Source organism: Pinus tabuliformis, chromosome 7 (assembly GCF_031772625.1).
Source record: "Pinus tabuliformis cultivar Carrire ecotype Pingquan chromosome 7, CPIR1, whole genome shotgun sequence".
NCBI lineage: Eukaryota > Viridiplantae > Streptophyta > Pinopsida > Pinales > Pinaceae > Pinus > Pinus tabuliformis.
This window is the reverse complement of record NC_142293.1, coordinates 237769858-237790591: the sequence shown is the minus strand read 5'-3', so window position 1 is coordinate 237790591 and position 20734 is coordinate 237769858. Positions and strand designations below refer to the sequence as shown.

Below are 20734 nucleotides of genomic sequence, written 5' to 3'. Positions count from 1 at the left end.
CCATAGTCAATCATGGCCTAACATCGCATTGTGACAAAGATTGCCTTGATATGAAAATCATTCATGGTTAAGCATGGTCAACCATGGTCCAACATTGCATTGTGACAAGGATTGTCTCAATATGAAAATAAACATGTTTATTTTAGTGTTTAATATTATTCCCTGGGTTCAGAATCCCTTGGGGTTTTAGTAATAATCCCTTGGGTTTATTATTACCTTGGGTTTATAATATCAATCCCTTAAGTTTATAATATCAATCATGGTCAACCATGGTCAATCATAGCCAATAATGGTCAACCATGGTTGAATGTTGTATTGTGACAATGATTTTCTCAATATCAAAGTCAACCATGGTCATCCATGGTCCAACGTCACATTGTGACAAAGATTGTCTCGATATGAAAATCAATCATGGTCAAGCATGGTAAGCCATGGTCCAACCTCGCATTGGAACAAAGATTGTCTCAATATGAAAATCAATCATAGCAAAGCATGGTCAACCATGGTCCAACATCACATTGTGAAAAGGATTGTCTTAATATGGAAATCAACCATGGACAACCGTGCTTATTTTCGGTTTTATATACCTTGGGTTTATAATTTTTATCTCTTGGGTTTATAACATCAATCCCTTGGGTTTATTAATGTAAGGGTTCATATTCCTAGGATTTAATATTATTCACTTAGGTTTATAGTTCCTCGGGTTTTTAATATTAATCCCTAGGGTTTTTTTTCCTTGGGTTTATAATATCTGTCATGGTCAAGTATGGTCAACCATGTTTTATAAATTCAATCATGGTTGACTATATTTTATAAAATCAATCATCATCGACCATGTTTTATCATGGTCAACCATGGTCCAATGTTGCATTATGACAAAAAATGCCTCAATATGATAATCATGTTCAACTATGGTCAATCATGGTAAACCATGGTCCATGATTGACCATGGTCAAAGATTGTCTTTATATGAAAATCAACCATGGTTAAGAATGGTCAACTATGGTTAAACTTGGTCAACCATGGTCCATGATTGATTATGGTCAAAGATTGTCTTTATATGAAAATTAACCATGGTACAATGTCACATTGTGACAAGGATTGTCTCAATATGAAAATAAACCATGGTCAACCATGTTTATTTTAGTGTTTAATATTAGTCCCTTGGGTTTAATATTATTCCCTTGGGTTTATAACCCCTTGGGGTTTTAGTATTAATCCCTGGGGTTTATTATTATCTTAGGTTTATAATATCAATCCCTTGGGTTTATTATTCCCTTGCGTTTATAATATCAATCATTGTCAATCATAGCAAGCCATGTGTTGGGTGTGGAGCCTGATTATCTTATTTATTCAGAGGCATCTCTGCATTGGACCCCATTTCGTAATGGGGCGGCAACGCTGCCACGGGAGTCCAAGGGGGGGTGATGATGATTTTTATAAGCCCCCCCCCCCCCCCTCCCCGAAGCTAAAAATAGATGTAAAATTGCTTACTTTACTTTAAACTTGAGCATTGCTTACTTTACACTTGAGATGGATTCTTGATTGAGTTGATATTGTGATAGAATGTTGGAGAAACGACTAACAATGGCATGAGGAGGAGCATTTTCATGTATTTTGATGCAACAGTTGGACTGATCATTTGACTAGTTCGATCCATGGAGGTTAGCATTGCAACAAGCTATGTCTGAGATGTATCGAGGGATGACCGAGATATGTTGTATTGGGATGGATTTTCATGGCAGAGATTTCACATGATGATGACACATGATGAATTGACATGATATGTGTTTCAATGTATCTTGAGTTGGATAGGTTAGCATCTTCATAGTGGAGTAGCATGGAGGTTGCGACAGATGTGGTTGATGATCATGGATTGAGGAGACTTTCTCATTTTTGGAGATAAAGACCTTAATGGAGGTTTATGTGATGATGAGCAAAGTTGGGTAGCATGGAAAGTGGATGTTGGAGCTAGCAAAAATTTGCGAAGATTGATGATGATGGTGTTATAGAGGATGGCAACATTTCTAGAGTGGTGGAATATGTCAGAGCCTCAAGTTGGTGAGTGCCCGAGAGAGTAAAAAATCAACGATCACAGTTAAAGGTGTGCGGTCATGATGGAAGTGTGATGAGCACCCCCGTTCGGTTAAAGGCGACTCAGAGGTGGATGTCGGGATGTATGATGAGTTGTGCGATGGGAAAGTGCATTGGGCATCCTGAGTTGGGCATTCGGGCGAGCACGTGCCCAGGCTAGGCAACATGGTGAGCAGTCGAGCACACCCACACTTGATACGGGAGAACCGAAGTGCGACTGGTGGATCGAGTGAAGAGATTGGATATGAGGGTGAGCGAAGTATGAAGGTTGAGTGAGTAGGTGGATAGACCCACCAAGCGAAAACACTTATATGATGAGATGACATGTGATATGGTTGGGTCGACGCATGGGCAGGCCAACTTGAATGATGGACTGATACATATATGCAAGTCGACATATGAACGAAAAGTTGGGCCAACCTGAATGATGGACCGATACATATATGCAGGTCAACGTGTGGATGAAACGTTGGGCTGACCTTCGATTAAACAAAGGGTCGTGACGATTGAGAAGATGACACAACGATGGCATGGATATATATAGGAGGAGAGTTCGATGGAATTTGTATATCCGAACTTAGACTTCATAGCACAAAACAACAAGTGCGAAGAAGGGACAAAGTGAAGACAACAAGGAGAAGGGTCGCAGGGCAACAAAGGTCGAGGGCCAAGGTTGCAGGAAGGTTGGGTCGAGGTGCAAGATGGGTTCGGCGAGTGGTCTGATTCAGGCAGGAAAGATCGCAAGGCGTGCGGGTCATACGCCCATGCCAACTGAAAAAGTTGAACGAGTATTGCGACGTGGGTTTGGGTGGCACTGCAGTAGTGTAGTTCATGCACTAAGGCACAAGCGTTGCATGATAGTGTTGCACGAAGACTGATAGAGGTGAGAAGAATTTGGGTAGAGCTAAATAGGGTATTTGCGATTTGCAACAAGATTGATTAGGGGGTTTCTGATAGTGTGGAAAATGGAAGCAATAGCTGCACGATTGAGGCACAGTTTGGTGATTTGTCTAAGTGTGCAGGAAAAAAGGTTGGTTGGACGACTTAGCTGTAAAATATTGTAAACTTGTATAATATTGAAGTTGTATATTATTGATTGGGGCAAACTTTACGGGAGTTGTCCTTCCCAAGTATAAGTGTGTTAGACTTTGTATGGTTTTTGTTATTTCTGCTACGTAATGATGATGAAATATAATTGAATAAATTAACGAAGTGTTGTGTTAGGCGTAGTCCGTACACTTCAGTATTGATGAAAAGAAAGAGTGTAGTGATGCTGCACCTGCCCATGTGTTGTTGGAAGACTACCACCAGGATAGGGTGTGACAATATGAATAACATAGATTATATGTAATGTGATCTAGATAATTGCAAATGTTATCTTTATCTTTTTTATTTTTTTAATATACATATGTTTATTACCTAAAATAAAGTACAAAATATGATCCATCATATATATAAAGTTTAGATAAAATAATTATGTATTAATTTTTATATGGTTATTAATTAAATTCAAACCTGATGTTTTGAAATATAATGATTACAAATACTAATGTGCTATGCATATAACAGTTTTTTTCCCTAATAAATCGTTTATCATTTTAATAATAAAAATAAAATTTAAATATAACAAGTTGAATTGAGCAAACTTATTATTTGTATTATTATCCAGAAATTGCTATGGATATTTCACTAGACAATTCGTCACAACAAATCTACTAAAATATATTAGAAAATCCAAAATGTACACTATGAGGGTTTATTTCTCCTTAGATATTTGGATCTATTATTATTATTGATTGTGTATGCATGCATATTATAATTATGTAGAAAATAAACAAAAAATGAAACAAACAAACATGCCACAAATTAATACAAGATGTAATTTGGGAAACCCTTTCGGGAGAAAAACTAGCTGAAAGGGGAGCCCACTCTGATCTCTTTCTTTAAATGGAAATGGAGGCAACTACAAATAAGTGAGGCTTGTGGCCCATGGGCTGTTACAATGCACAAACCCTCTCTATTATCTCTCTCCCTATCCACTCCCAACTGTTCTAATATCTATGGAACAAAATACACTTGAATATAATGGAACTACTTTTCCTCCTAGTCAATTGGTTACAACACAACATAATAGCCTCCAAGTGGTTAGGTTTGACTCCATAAACTCTTAAATAGAGTTAGAATAAGCCTTAAGGAATATTCTAGATTTCTTCATCATGATCGCATGGTTGGCCCTATTTCCAAGAATAATGGGGGCTGACATGGCATCCTCTCAAATCATGGTGGTCAAAATAAGAAGGTTAATTTCCAAGTGATGTAACTTTTTCATACATAATCTTATTGAGGTGATTCTTAAGTTATTTGAAACATATCCATATGTAGAATAGAGATAAAAGGTGTAACACACAAGCAATAAAGTTTTAACCCCATAAAATGTTGTTTGATGTATCAAACTACTTCTGGAAGGTTTCAAATCCAAATTTGCCAAACTAGGACCTGATGATAAAAATGCTCCTATGAGCTAATTCCTTCACTTTTTCCACTCTAAAATAATCGATATGCATGAAAAATAATATATTGATCCAATATGGGTCATATATCCCCATTTTGGGAGGATTTGTATCCCTAAAAAATTCTAGTGAATGAGGTGAGGAAATTTTTCCTCCACCTCCTCTCGAGTGTACCATTTAGCTTTGCCTAGAAGTTATCCTTTCAACCTAACTTTCCAAATTTCATGTGCTCATCTCTTATATATTTGGACCTCTTCTACAAAATGGTACCTTATGTCAAATTTTGTTGAACATCTAGTGCCAAATCCTTTACAAAAGGGAGAACATGTTCCTCTTCTTGGTCTAGCATGAAAGGCTTATATAGTTCTAGATTCTCTGCATTCATCATTGAGTAAATTTGAATGTATGGGAATAGAATGAGTCTGCATGTGTTTTATCCCACTTTATTTTTCTGTATCTCAAAGGGACCATATCATAGATCCTTGAATTTATTACTAAGACCTTGTAGCCTCTCCTTATTCAATTGTGACCATACTATGTCTCCCACCCTGAATGAGCTCTTTGTTTTGTATTGATGATGATTGGCCTTGTATTTTTCTGTGACTTTTGTAGTGTCTCTTGTACCTCTAGATGGATCTTTATGATCTTCTCAACAATCTTTTCTACCCTTAAGGAATCCCTTATAAGATTATCCCTCACTCCTCCTTACTGCCCATATGCAATATCTAAAGGTGAAGGTGGAAAATATCCAAAACAAGTTTCAAATGAAGACTTACCAGTAGAAGTGTGGACTACTATAATATACGAGTATTGTATATATGCCAGATTTTCATCCTAGGTATTTGGATGGTTATGATAGTACCCCCTCAAAAGTTGCATGAAAGTCTTGTTGACTACTACTATTTTTTCATCTATTTGTGGATGGAATGCAATACACCTCTTTAACTTTGTGTCCATATTATCCCATTATGTATTCCAAATACACAAAGAAATTTATGTCCCTACCTAAAATGATGCCTGTTGATATCCCAAAGTATACCCAAACCTACAAAAAGAACAATTCTATTGCTTCTTTCCCATTAAAGGTATTTTTACAAGGCATTAGAGCATACATCTTGATGAACCTATCAACTACCACAAATAGGTAGTCATGTCCCTTCCTAGTGGTTAATAAACATCCCACAAGTTCCATGGAAATGTCTTCCCAAGGATGAGTGGATATAGGTAAGGGATGATGTAGATCTTGTTTCCTATTACTAGGCTTGTTTGTACCATAAATCATGCATCCACTTATGAACCTAGCAACCTCTTATTTCATCCTAGGCAAATACACATACATCTACAAGTTGGTCATTGTCTTGCCTACACAAAAATTCCCTACAACCTTAGAGGTGTGAGCCTCTCTAATTAGCTAAAATCGTTCTCCTTTAGTAACATATAACTTATCCATCCTATAGAGTATCCAATCTTATAGATGGTAGTCAATTGTGCTATCACTATTGTGAACATGAATTTGGCTTTGCAACTATTGAAACACCTCCTTGAAGTACGCATCCCCTGAATATGCCTCTTTGTATGTGTCATGGGAGAATGATTCCATGTGCATAAAAGTTCCCAAATCTATGATCTATGATGTGGGTGGCTTCAAAACAATGTCATCCAACTTGATTGTGCTTCATTTCTTGTACATGATCACTAAATGAAACTTTTGTGGAAACCTCATCCACTTGTAATATTTTATTTTCTATGGCTTACTCTAGTCATGCGGGTATTGTAGTGGTTGGTAAAATGTGTATATTACTATCTCATTTCCCATAAAATAGTGTTTCCAATTCATCACAACTTTCACTAGGACATAGTGCTCCTTGTCATTGGTAGGTTAGTTGAGAAATTTCCATGAAATACTTTAGAATGGTCGCATACAGGCCTTCCGCCATGCATCAAGACCACTCTCATAGTATACCCACTTGCATTTGTCTCCAATTTGAAGGGTTGTTGCAAGTTAAGTAATGTTAGAATTGGTGCTTGACTAATATTCTTCTTTAACTCCTCAAAGGCCCTCTTCTAATACTTCACCCCCCTAGAAACTCTTGCCACTCGTTGTTATGGCATGGAGTGGTATTTCTACTATTGAAGATGAGGATATGCATTTCCTTATGTACTATGCCACCCAATGAAACTCTTGACCTCCGAAGAACTGGTAGGAAATGACCCCCTCATGATGGTCTACATCTAGGTAGGATCTAAATTTAATGCTCCTTCACCTATCATATACACCAAATATTATTGCACAAACTCACACTTTTTGATATTTTCTAGTAGTTGGGTCTTTTGTAATGTCTATAATACTTGCATCAAATGTGTGATGTGCTCCTCCCAAGTCACATTGTATACTAGTATATCATCCAAATAGAGAATAAAAATGAATCTATAAAAGGGTGTGGTATATCATTCATTAAGTTCACAAATGTAGCCAGTGCATTGCATAGGCCAAACGCCATGACTAACCACTCATACAAACCTTGTCTAGTTTTGAAGGAAGTATTCCAAGTATCTTCTTCTCAAACTCAAACTTGGTGATATCTAGACTTTAAGTCAATCTTGGTGAAGTATTTGGCTTGTTGGAATTGATCCAATAGAGCATCTATACTGGGAAAGGGATACATGTTCTTGAGCATAATTTTGTTTAACACCATATAATCAATACATATCTTCCAAGTCCCATCCTTCTTTGGCACAATGATGATGGGTGACCCACATGGTGAGGTACTTGTTTGAATGACACCATATTTTAGTATGTGCTCAATTGTTTCTTCACCTCAGTTGCATCCATAATAGATTACTTGTACATCTAAATGTTTAGAAATGGACAGTTTGCCAATAGGTGGATCTGATGCTGGTAGCTTTTTAGGCTCATGGAACATACCCATGTATGCTTGTAGAGACTTTTCTATTTGTTGTGCTTGTTCCTTAATACACCCCTTTAATGATGACACTACTCTCATTGACTCTTCTACATACTATTTTCCTATTAAAACTAGTAAAACATACTTCTTAATAGTATTGATCAGTTTATTGGCTTGGTTGGCACTTATCATTGAAACTTTGGACTTTTCCTTATGCTCATTGATGGTGAAGGCTTTTCCATCCTTGATGGGGTGGTACTAGTTGGTTCTTCACACAAAAATATCATCCCACATGTACATATAGGCAATTTCATACATCACTCCACATATATCAATGTGAACTGCATCTAGTTCTATTTCACTGATAAAATCAACACTAACAGTAAATATAGTTTTGGGCTATTTGGTTACCTTTACTTTTGCATCCTTATTCACCCATCCTAACAGATATGGGCTTGGATGATCATGAAATCCCAATCCCATTTGCTTGACCAACTCTACTACAATGAGATTTTCCTACGATCCTAATTCGAGAAGAGATTCAATATTTTTCTTCATCACCTATATATTTAAATGGAAGATTATGGTTTTTTCATTATCTTCTTGTTTTTTAAGTTTATTCATATTCACCTCCTTCTACATGGATGTATAGATGGTATTACCATCCACATTTGTGTTGCTCTCCACCTTGTTGCTTGAATCAATGACCATGAGATTCTTATTCTTGGTATCTTTATGTTTTGTTCTTTAGGTTGATATCTATATGCAACTTCCAACACTTCTCATATGTATGAGAATAAATGTTACAGTAGTTGTGGTGGTTTCTAGGATCTTTGCACTAGTGTGATATGATCGTTGTATTTTTATCTTTTACCCCTTTCCACTTCTTCTTCCCCTCCTTAGAAGTTTTTTGGCACTCCTTCTGCTTTGACCCTGTTGGTTTCCCTTTCTTTTGGCCTATGTTCTCTACGTACTATGCTTATACACAAGCACCGTCCACTAATCTGGGCTAGGACAACATAACTTGCTTTTGAAGATGGTTGTGTAGACCCCCCAAATGCTTGATGAGTACGCCTAATTTCTTTTGGGAGACACCAAACATTATCACCATCTTTCAAAATTATGTGGTGTACTACTATATACTTTTCCCCTACTTCTTCTTGAAGTAATGCCACTAAATCCACTAGTCTTCTACATACCCAATAATGTAAAATTGTGACTTTATGAGGGTTTTAAAATCCTCCCACTTCATCACTAGATGATCTCCCTCCAATCTCAATGTCTTTGTGTAGCTTTTCCCCAAGGTCAGGGTATGTCCCTCTAATTTTAGCTGAGAAAATGAAATCTTATGTTCTTTCTCTATATGATGAACACTAAAATAAATTTCTAACTACTACAATTAGTGATTTAACTTCAGAGTGTCAATCTCACCTTCTTATGGCTTGATGTCGACCTTACCTTCCATGTTGAATAAGGATTGTGAATGGTGCATGGCACAAAATTTGGGTTAATCCCGTTTGGGTTCTTTCTTAGATTCCCTCTATGTTTCTTCTTGATTTGTCAATTTCCGCTCCAATATGACCTTCACATTAGACGTTTCATATTGTCTGAATGACCCAAGCTTATTGGTTAGGGCCACCATGAGGAGACTTACATTACGATTCATATCTACGACTTCTGCTTCTAATCATGCAAACCTCTCCTTTTATGGGATCATGATGTTTATTGATAGATTTGTTGGCCATGTCTAGTGTTTTATAACTTTCATCTTAAAAATGTCGATCAACTGTAAATCACCACAATATACCCAAAGAATTTTTTCTTTGATACCAATATGATTGCAAATTTATGTGGATAATCCACTAGACAATTCATCACAACATATCTACTAAAAAATATTAAAAAATCCAAAATCTAAACTATAAGGTTTTATTTTTCTTTAAATTTATGGATTTATTAATTACAGTTTATTGCATACACATGCAAATTATAATTATGCATAAAATATAAAGATAGTGAAATAAAACTCACAAACCATAAATTAACACAATAAATAACCTAGAAAACCCTTTCGGAAAAAAAAACCCAACAAGAAAGTGAGGTCACTCAGCTCTCTTTCTCTGACTAGAAATGGATGTAAGTACAAAGAAGTGAGTCTTGTGGCTCGTCGGTTGCTACAATGCACAAACCCTCTTTGTTTTCTCTCTGCATATCCACTCTCAACTACTCTACTTATCTATGGAACAAAATGCACTCCAAAAGAATGGAACCCCTTTTCCTCCTAGTGGTTAAGTTATAACATAACTCGATAGCCTCCTAGTAGTTAGGTTTGACTCCCTCAATTCTTAACTAGAGTTAGAATATGGACTCTTCTAGAGTTTTCTTCATCATGATCAAGTGTCTAGTCCATCTTCCATGAATAATGGGGGCTAACATGGCATCCTATTGAATTGTGGTGGTCAACACAAAAAGTCAACTATTGAGTGCCATGGCTTCTACATATAGAGTCTAATTGAGGCAATTCTTACATTGCTAGAAAGGTATTTGTGTGTATAATCACACAAAGAAGTACAACATTCAAGCATCAAAATTTTATCACCAATTTTTTTTTGTTTAATATCTTACACTACCTCCAAAAAATGTCAAACCCTAATTCGCTACACTCAAACACATTGGTAAAAATAATTCTATAAATTTATTCCTCTATTTTTTCACTCTAAAAACATCAAAATAGATGAAAAATAATATAATGATTCAATCCCAAACATATTAATACTTTTATTACAATTTTACTTTCTATTGAAATAATTATACTTTATTTTTATTATTATTATTTAATTACAACATTTCATTTAATACTTCACAACAACATGCTTCATTATAACATATTATTCATAATATAAGTAATATGAATAGAGCCAACAATTTTTTGAAATTTAATTTTAAAGCTAACACCAAACATCTCTCAACACACCGTTAACATTTTTAAATTCTATTATATACTTTTAAGTAATTACAAATAACATTTATAATTATATATTCCTATATCGTTATTTTATTTTAAATTTAAACATAAATAATGGTATTAAGTAATACAGAGCCCACTCACACAAATAGGAAGATACAGTACTAAAGAATTGGCTTTTGGCTTTTAGATTCTATTGAGATTAGAAGTATGGACCCCACTCGGATGTAGAGCATCTATTGGGCTCGTGACCTTTTTATTTTCATTATTCCTTATTTGTTAAAACATTAAAAATTATTATAACTTAGTTATAATAACAATTATTAACTGCACTTTATCTTATCTAAACATGTCATTTCACATTACCTAAAAACATTGTATAGCTAAACATGTCATTTCACATTACCTAAAAACATTGTATAGCTTATTTCCTGTCACTTTGTTTGAATAAATATTTTGTCTCATAATATACAAATACATATAAATGAAGCTGCAATGCATAAAGCATAACAATTGCCATTTGTCTTTTCTAAAGCACTATCTATATAAATAGAAATTTCATTGTTCAACAAAGTATTTGAGTAATCATGTTCAAAATAGTTTTAGAATTAATCTCTTTTAATTATTTTTTTCAAATAATTAATAATTTTTTAATAAAAAATTAAAATAGAATGTTTTTAAATTTAATATTTTATAATAGTTCACATTTAATTATAAAATAAATGCATAAGGATTACATTTCTACTCTATTTTTATGTTGCAAATAAATGCATAAGGATTATATTTCTTACCTAATCCAAAATAATAATATAATTAATTACAAAATTCATTAATATATTTAGAACATTTTTATCTTTGAGTTTTGCAAATAAATCAACATTTAAAGAATTACATTTCTTACATAGTCCAAAGTAACATAATTGATTATAATCTTTCCTCCCTTTTCTCATGTCTTAACCACTTTTGCCTCATTTAAAAACGGAATGTAAATTTATCCAAAATAAAATAAAATTATATAACTAAAAAATAATCAAATTATGAATAAATACAATATGAGTATAAATAATAATAAAAAAAACATTATTAAACACAATCAAATTACTTTACATTTTTAAACAACAACCAAAAAATTTTAAAATTTCCAAGAAACTAGATAATAGGTAACCCATGACAATAGCCTATATATAATAAGAAATGTAAATTAATTTTAAATTTATAAAATATAGAAAAAACCTAACATAAATATAGGTGATCTAATTAAACACATAATTAAAAAAAAAAAAAATATGAGGTAAACAAATAATAAGAGAGAAAGTATAATAATAGCACACACTTCAAAAATATATTAAAAATCAATAAAATAGTTTAAGTAAGTGATAGTTTCATATTTAAAATATAAATTTTTATGGCATGTTTTTGGAAAAAGAGGTTGAAATTATTAAAAAAAAAAAATTTAACGGTGAAATTATAAAATTTTAGGTGTCTTAGAAGTTTTTGAAAGTGTTGAATCTATTTCCATTTTCAAAATCCAAATTAAAACACTTTTAAATCAAGATTTTGCAAAACAAAAAACATTTAATTCCTATAATAATAATAAAAATACACTTTAAACAAAATTATAACCTCATTAAATAACACCAAAATCAATTATAATATTAACTTACCAAATATTTTATTTAATATATTTATATATAAAAAATAATAAAATGTATAAATGAGTAAAATTAAAAAAGCATAAATAAAAAGTTATAACGCAAAGAAAAATCCTTATTACCTTCATTACTCAACCCCATGCCTATTAGAAGATGAGAATGAGTTAATAAAGGTAATTATACCCATCCTCAGATGTCATTGACACGTAAGAATGAAAGCATATCCATGTAAGACTCCATCAATATTATTCAATTCCAGAAAGGATGTGGGCCCTTCCCCCTTCACATTCTAACATGTATATATTTCTAAATGATTTGCAGGGTTGGGAAAGTGGAGCGCTGAGCCCCCACCATGGTGTACATTTCACAAGAAACCTATGTGACAAAAGGTGTGTGTGGGCAGCTTTGTACTGGAAGTATAGTTACCAAGTTCAAATTCGAATTCGAATTTGAATTAGATACCATACGATAAAAATTCTATTAGAAAAATTTCAATTCGGAAAAAATTCGATAGTATATATCTTAAACATTTAAATATATATACTCTTCTCTTGTAACAACAATGGGTTCAATTTTTCCCATTCATTTTGAAATTTAAATAAGTTTTAATAATTTTAATCAATATAGACAATTTTAAAATTAGAGTTTACTTACTAAAACTATAACCACATTTGTCTTAGCTCCAAAATCTCTCTTCTTTTCAAAATTCAAAACTTCCTTCCTACTTTCAAATCTTATTTAAAAATATTTTATGATTAGTATTTATTTAAAAATTAAATATTCTAAACTCAGAACTACTTTTCTTTAATTTCAAATTTTATCTAAAATCTTTTATAATTAATACATATTTAAAAATTAAACATTCAAAAATATGTTTATAAGATTTCTCTTAATATAAATATATTATATTTAGAAAATCAATTAATTATTATAAAATTTACTGTTCAAGATTTTGCTTCTTTTTTTATTATCTAAACCCTTTGAAGCAATACTCAAATTAAAAATAAGAAATTTTCTCCACTTAATTTTTTTTTCCATTTCCTACCTACAATCCAGCGGCTTTTCCATTTCCTACTACAATAAGACACTTATCTATTTTATGATTAAGAATTACTACTACTTACTATTCTCAAAAATGCAAATTAACAAAGATCACTAAACTTACTATTATCTGAGAGACAAATTAACAAATCAACGAAGTTACCCTGAACCAAATCGAATTTTCATCAAATTATTCGATGTTCGAATCGAATTGCCGAATTTCCATATTTATTTCTCTGATACGGGCGTATTTGGTAGCTATGACTGGAAGTAAATTGTGTACCAAGAGGGCATGTGATCTGTGTGAATAATCCATTAAAGTCAAGTCTCCATTGTCATAGAGTGGACTTTTGGCACAAAAGTTGCACCTCATTCATACCAGTATTCATGCAACCCATAATTATGACCAAGCTTTTATATGTGCTCTATCTAATCCCATCTCCTCACCCTTCCTCCAGATTCCCTCCTCCAGTCTTGGGGTAGTCTCTGCTACCCTGTAATTAATATATTCATACTTTGTTTTAATCAGCAGTTTTCATTATTCATAGTCAGTTATTCTGGCTGCGTGGGTCCCAAGCAAGCAATGGATCTTGTGATCAGAATGGCAGGCTAAGGCAAAGGCAACATCGTAAGCAGCAATGGTGTTTTTCAGGTAGAAGCTCACTTAAATCTTATGAATGACTCCTTCTTCCATTTTTTTGGATCAGTTGTTTCAAGATAAGCAGCAGACAGTGAACAATTGTTTGTTGCAGGAAACACTTGATCGATCGCTCCCAGAGGCCACGGCCTTGCAGTAATTGCCTTTCTGCAATCCCAAACTCTCGAGACAAATCAACCAATGGAGGACAAGATTTGGAAAAAAGATTCACAGGTTTCAAACTGCCTCTTCGTTGTTTTCGAATTCTGGGGATATTGTCTCGTTGGCATTGCAAGAAAGAGCCATTACTTCAAGGTGTGCCAGAGACCGTGGAAGAACTGTTTTAATGGACATCCGTTTGCCAGAGTCAAGGTATGTGTAATAGTCTTACAGTACACCCTCGCGACATGGCAATTTATATTGCAGAGAAGGAAACTTGTTCTTCCATGGCGGTTTAATGAGGAGGATTGCAAGAGAATCTCAACCAGAGGGCTTGTCTGCCTCCCTGGACAATCAAACGTCCAAAAATGGAGAATACATTTATATCCCAATTTTATGCGCTATGGCCTTTTTGATCTGTGTTTTTGAACTTTTGTGATTTATAATATAGAGAAAAGTTTATTTTTAAGCGAGGGATTTAATTTTTATTTATCAGATTTCAAAATAATATTTTGAAATTAAATTTAAATAAATTTGTACATAACTTTCTACTCAATGTCTTCTCAAGTTGCACAATTTTTTTCACAGTTCACTTTCACCAAAATTGATCAGTGCTTCCGGGCATAGCTTGTCATTGTAGAATTCAGTTTTTGCATTTATAGATTTCACAGAGGCAAAATTATTTTGGCGTTAGAGAGGAGAGCATATGTGTGAGTTGTTTATGAGTTATAGTTTCTTATCATCTAGAAGTTGGTGATCCACAATGCTGTAGTCTAATCAGACTAGTTTTTTGCCCCTGAAAATCATGAAAAATTTAGCAATATTTTGATAAATTCTGGCAGGGATTTTTGTAAAACCAGCTTAAAGGTTTTAAACTTCAAGATTTTGGTGTCCCTGAGGTTATTGATGGTGCTAAATCCATTGCCGCCTTCAAAAACATGATTTAAACACTGTTTCTGTAAGATTTATTGAATTTTTTTACCTGGATTCTGGCCAAAAATGATCATCCTAGCAATTCCTCCTAGACTTCATCTAAAACTATATATGTAATATAATCTAAAACTATATATGTAATATAATACAAAGTGTGATATGACCTTGTGTGTACAATCTCTGGCTCTCTTCAGATTTCTAACAAGTTGACAATTTATTTGGTTTTCTTTGTTTGCTTTTAAAAGTGGTGTTTAGGGTGGTGTCTAAATTCATTATTGAAATTGAATTATTGGCAATTTCTCTTATTTTATTTTATTTATCTTTCTTTCATTCATTCAGAATTAAAAAAACTTTATATTCAGTGGTAATTGCTCTTATTTATATTTATTAGACATAAGGGTAATGTAATTTTACTATGGGTTGTATTTTCATAATAACTTGTTAAATCAATAACTTTAAATAAGGATTATTTCATTAATTTTGAATCAGAATTGTATAATAAATTATTATTGTATTTAATTTGGTGTTTAATTTACTTCAGATTTTAAAATTAAACTATTTTATATATTATTTTTATATTTAAAATTTGATTAAAAATTTAAATTAATTATTGAAATTATAAATATTAACGAATAATTGAAATTTAAATATTAATCATTAAAATTAGTCAACTCAAAAATCTTAAATGTCTTTGGAAAAACTAAATAAATATATAATTTCTATCATAAAAAATTATAATTAAAAAAAAATATATATCCAAATCATATTACATAAATATAAGATTTCATATATTTTATATTTATACTTTTTCAAAAAATATAATATTTAATTTTTTTTATAAAAAATCAATATTATATATTTTAATTATTTTACTGAAATTAAGTCATGTAACTTTTAGATTGACAGTAAATGTATTACTAAAACATTCCTTACGGTAAATCATCGATTCAAATCCGAATAAATATTAATTTAAAAAATACAATTTTTATTAAAATAATATTTTATTATTATTTAAATTATAATATTAATTTTTTAATTAAAAAGATTAAAATTTATTAAAAATTCTATATATCCCTCACTCATCGTAAAAATAATATATATTATAAGTACATCTCTCATTATAAAAATAATATATATTATAAGAACAATATAACATAATATTATTTCAATATCATTTAGTTATGCAAATTTATACATTAATCTTATCTTATTTATTTAGTTACGCGTGCTTATACATTTATAATATCATATTTTCTTGCAATTAAAAAAAACTCAATCGCATCTCAAACAACAGTTCAATAAACATTATTGTCATCGTTTGGAATTTTTCTTGAAATGGAAAGAATATTTTTTAATTTATATTATATGGTATTTTGAATTTAAATTTTTAATAATATATTTTATTTAAATTATATATTATTTTTATTTTTTATTTTTTAAAATTTAAATTATATTTATTACTTATTTAAATTTTATATTACAGAAATATTAATAAAATAATATTATTTTAATATTTAAATAAATTTATATGATTTATAAATTAGTATTGAGTGAATTAGCAATAGTTTACTTGTGATTATAAGAATATAAAGCATATGGATACAAGAGTGGTTGTTTTGTGCAAATGCTTTGTTGCTTTCTCTATGGAAAATGCCAAGTAATTTTAACAAACTCTCTTTGCTTTTGCTCTTTGCTACTGAGCTTATTTATTAAAATATATAATGGTCCTAAACAAATCCATCTAATCTTTTATATCTTTCACATTATTCTAAAAGATACAATTTTTTTGGAAGGAAATGTTATTCAAAATATATGTAATTAAAAAAAAATTCCTTATTGGTTTCACACACTTATCACTGCATTAAAAACAATCCAAAATAATTTCTTTATTTTATATATACCTTTTAAGTTTTTTCATTAAAAAAAAAATATTTTATATTTCAAAAGCATACATTACCATAGGAAAGTCATGAAGTAGGTACCTATTCATTCTAAATAAAGTTTACCCTTTCTTTGTTTTAATGTTCGTTTCCTTAACTTAAGTCTAGGTTAAAGTGTTGGATCTCCTCCTCTTAATGCGAGAAGAAGAATTTTTTGAAGAAATCTAAAAACCTAAAGAATGATGATAAGGGGATTTTCACATATGTAAGAAGAGTAGACCTCAATATGATTAAAAGGTGTATAGAAAAATATGTGGGAAGATATTAAATGCATTTAATAGTTAGATTAATAGAACATAATTTTTATATTATTTTGTTCACATTTCTAGTGACATCAATAACTTATCAATGCCAATTTTCTATATATTTTACATTAGAGATAGAGTCAAAAGAGAAAAGAGATTGTGATACAACTAACATGGTATCATTTGGTGAGATTGATTATAGAGGTATGGTGACAACAAATCATGATTTTTAAAGATGAAGTTTATTTAGTTTAGATTTTAAGTGCAAATATGGAATAGAATTTATCAACATAAGAGAACTTGGTTTGAAGTATCAGGGATTAATTAATTATAGTTGTAGACTTTATTTAGAAACAAGCATGTAAAGTAATATCACTAAAAGGAAAATGATTCTTAGATTAAAAAATGGAAGATGATAACCTTAGTGGATGGAAAAACACATTATTGAATCCACACATAATTTTAAGCATGGAAATTTAACTTAAAGTGTAGAAACCTTTATGAATATTACTAATATTTTATAATAGCCCCACGTTAAAGTTTCATGTAATAAAGGATAATAAAGGCAAAATAAGATCAAGGTCATAGGACATGTATTCCAACTTGAATGTTGGGAAAACAATGTAGTGGGCATCACTTGTGCTTTATTAAAGGCAAAGTGGCAAAAAATGAAATTTAATTATGAGAAATAAGGAAAATAAGAGAAAAAAGAGATGAAGAGACACAAATATTCATGCAAGGAAAATTAGAAAGAAAATTAAGGAATATGACAAAAAGAAAAGAAAAAGAAAAGGAAGAGTCTAGACATCAATGACAAAAGGGCACCTGAGAAACAATTAACAACTTTTACCCATCTTTTGAGCAGGTGTAGCAAAGGAGAGAGAACAAACACTTGGACAAGAAAGCAAGGGAAAGCAAGGGAGCGTAATGAGAAAGTTGGATCACATCTTCCGCAGGAAGGTTTTACAAGTAACAAGTTCATATATGATTTCCTTGCTAGGATGTGAATGCATGGTACATGCATTCGATTACTAGGTTCATTTGTTATCATTGGCATGAGTTTTTCCTAGTTTGACAGTGGTTTTAGCTTTGCCAGACCATTTCCTAGATAGCCATGGTGTGATGGGATTCATTTTTGGTTGATCTTTGGATTGCCAAAAGGTTTTGGAACCATGTGAGGTGGTCTGAGGAAAATCCCATGGGTTGGGGGTGGAGATAGTTTTCTCCAGGAAGCCCACAATAGGTGGGTGGAGATAGGAAAATTACTCAAGATATGGTGAAGGAGTTCTGGTTTTGTGATCACGAGACTGGTTTAAATGAGGTCATGATAGTTTGAGGGTGGAGGTGGTTTAACCTCTAGATTCCCTATTTCATTGTCTTGGTTTATCCCATGAAATCCTACATTCATGCTTGGAATATGGCACGAGGGTGATTGGATAAAAAAAATATTTGGTTCATCCTAGTCTATGGTCAGGTGATACATGGAAGTCCTTGACTTGGTTGGAATTTTCATATGTTAATATGATTTATTTTCCTATTGTGATCTATGAGTACTTGTACTTATTATTATGTTTATTTTATGGTAAATTTGTCATGGTTCCTTTTCTGGTTATATGCAGTTATATGCATGGTTCTTTGATGTGCTCTAGTTATGGCTCTTATTCAAGATTTGATAAGTATTTGAATGATTGATGAATACATGGGCTAATAAGTGTTCTTGCAGCTAGCATGAGAGGGCATAGAGCCTTCTTGGTGATTCTCATATGAAGTTCAAAAGTGTATGATCAGATATGCACTCATGACCTGTAGCTTATATGTTTATCATATGTTTGACGAAATGTTTATCATGTACTAGGCATATATTTGTTCATATCTTGTTCAAGTTTTAAATGGTTAGCATTGTTGTCATCATTTTTATGATTCTAGAAAGTTACATGAAGTTCTAAGCAATGGTCTAAAGGCTAGCCTTAAAAAGTGGCATAGATCTCGCAACCACGTGCATAGAACAAGAGATTTTCGGTCACAACCACTGTCAAGAAAGCTTGTGCGTGCAGTTAGAGCCTCATAGCTGCATGCACAATGTATCAAGGGTGCAGTTGGGGTGTTAGGTCAATGAAGAAGAGTCCCAACTTAGGGATTGACCACTTGTGGTGGTTGTCAAACTTCTGAGTGGTCAGGAGTCTCTAAGGGATGTTAATTTGTGTTTGGATAGTCGATCGCACTTACATAACTGGAATTTGGAGGTTAGGTCATATCATAGTGACACTTAGCTCATGTTTACCCTAGAGAGCTTGTAAAAGTTGGGTAAATATGGGAGGAGCCACTACAAATTTCATATGGAAACTAAAAACGTGTTTGGAGATATTTATGTAAATGTATTCAAATTTCCTAAAATTTTATATAGTTATCTATAAATTTTTGGTGACTTTGAAGGTAAAATAATTTCACCCATAGAATTTGAGTGACATTAAAAAAAATGGAAATTGAAAAATCTCTTTTGGGAAAAAAAACATGGAAAATTAGCCTAATTGTGAATTTTAGCCTCTAAAAATTTTGTTGGTTGAATCCTTAAAGAGTGTCACTGAAGGATGTAGACTCGAGGCATCCATGTCTATATATTCTAAATGTGGCCCTAATGGACCATATGAATATGTGCCTTTTTATATAACTATAATCATGACTAAGCAATCGACCCGTCCATCGTTGGTTTAACATATCTCATTATCTATTAAATTAATAATGTATGTTGAAAATGATAAAAGTCATAAGTGCTTAACAATAATATATTTGAATATTAATACTAAAACACATAATTGATTATAGATGGATTAGGACATAGTCATAGGGGGATATGGCTCCACAAGAGTGGGGTTAAAAGGGCTAGGCCAAATTATAATATTTTATCAAACCCATTGTGGAATTAGATGGGAAAAGTGGTTATGCAAGCTTCTTGGGAAAGCCACATGGAGCATTGTGGGAAAGTATATGTCAACTATACATTTTGGTTATTGGGTCATTCTTTTTTAGTCATTCTTGTGCATTTTTGTTGTTCTTGATTTTGGCATGAAATGAAAGTTGGTTAAGAAGGAGTTGAAGCTTGTCAATTGTATGAGATTGTTGGCTATACCAATAGTGGTAAAATGATGCATGCATGCATCATAATGATGGAAAGGAGAACTATCCATAGTTGAGGTTCCCTTGGATTTCCAACACTAATATTTCTTGGCAAGTAGCACTAGAGCCCTAGTAAGAAGTGGAATGGCCTGAGGGACTACATTGAAGAGAAGGGGGTTATTTTCTATGGGTTTTGTAGGTTGAGGGGGAAACATAAGTGGTAAATTTGGATTGTTGTGAATGAGTGTGTGTGTGTGTGTGTGTGTGTGAGAGAGAGAGAGAGAGAGAGATAAGTCTGTAACAATTTAATAAATGAATAGGTCTGAGAAGTTTCCTCATTTGGAAACTAGCGAACTAATGGAGCTAAGCACGGAGGGGGCCATTATGACCCTAAAGCTGCAGGAATGGCACAAGAGGTAGAAGAGGCTGGGCTACTCTACCTCCTGTCGATTCCACATTTTCATCAGCCCCCCATTACAATATTGGTCATCAGGCAACTGCTCTACCTGGTACACAATGGTTATTTATGCATAGACAA

The 20734-nt window shown here is 32.4% G+C and overlaps 1 long non-coding RNA gene across 1 annotated transcript; it reads left to right on the top strand.

The window, feature by feature from the left end:
- The first annotated feature begins 13629 nt into the window (after nucleotides 1-13629).
- Nucleotides 13630-14433, top strand: LOC149246737 (uncharacterized). The gene is made up of 2 exons (XR_016265590.1): nucleotides 13630-13820; nucleotides 13921-14433. It is a non-coding gene; the product is annotated as an uncharacterized LOC149246737 (long non-coding RNA).
- Nucleotides 14434-20734: the final 6301 nt, after the last annotated feature.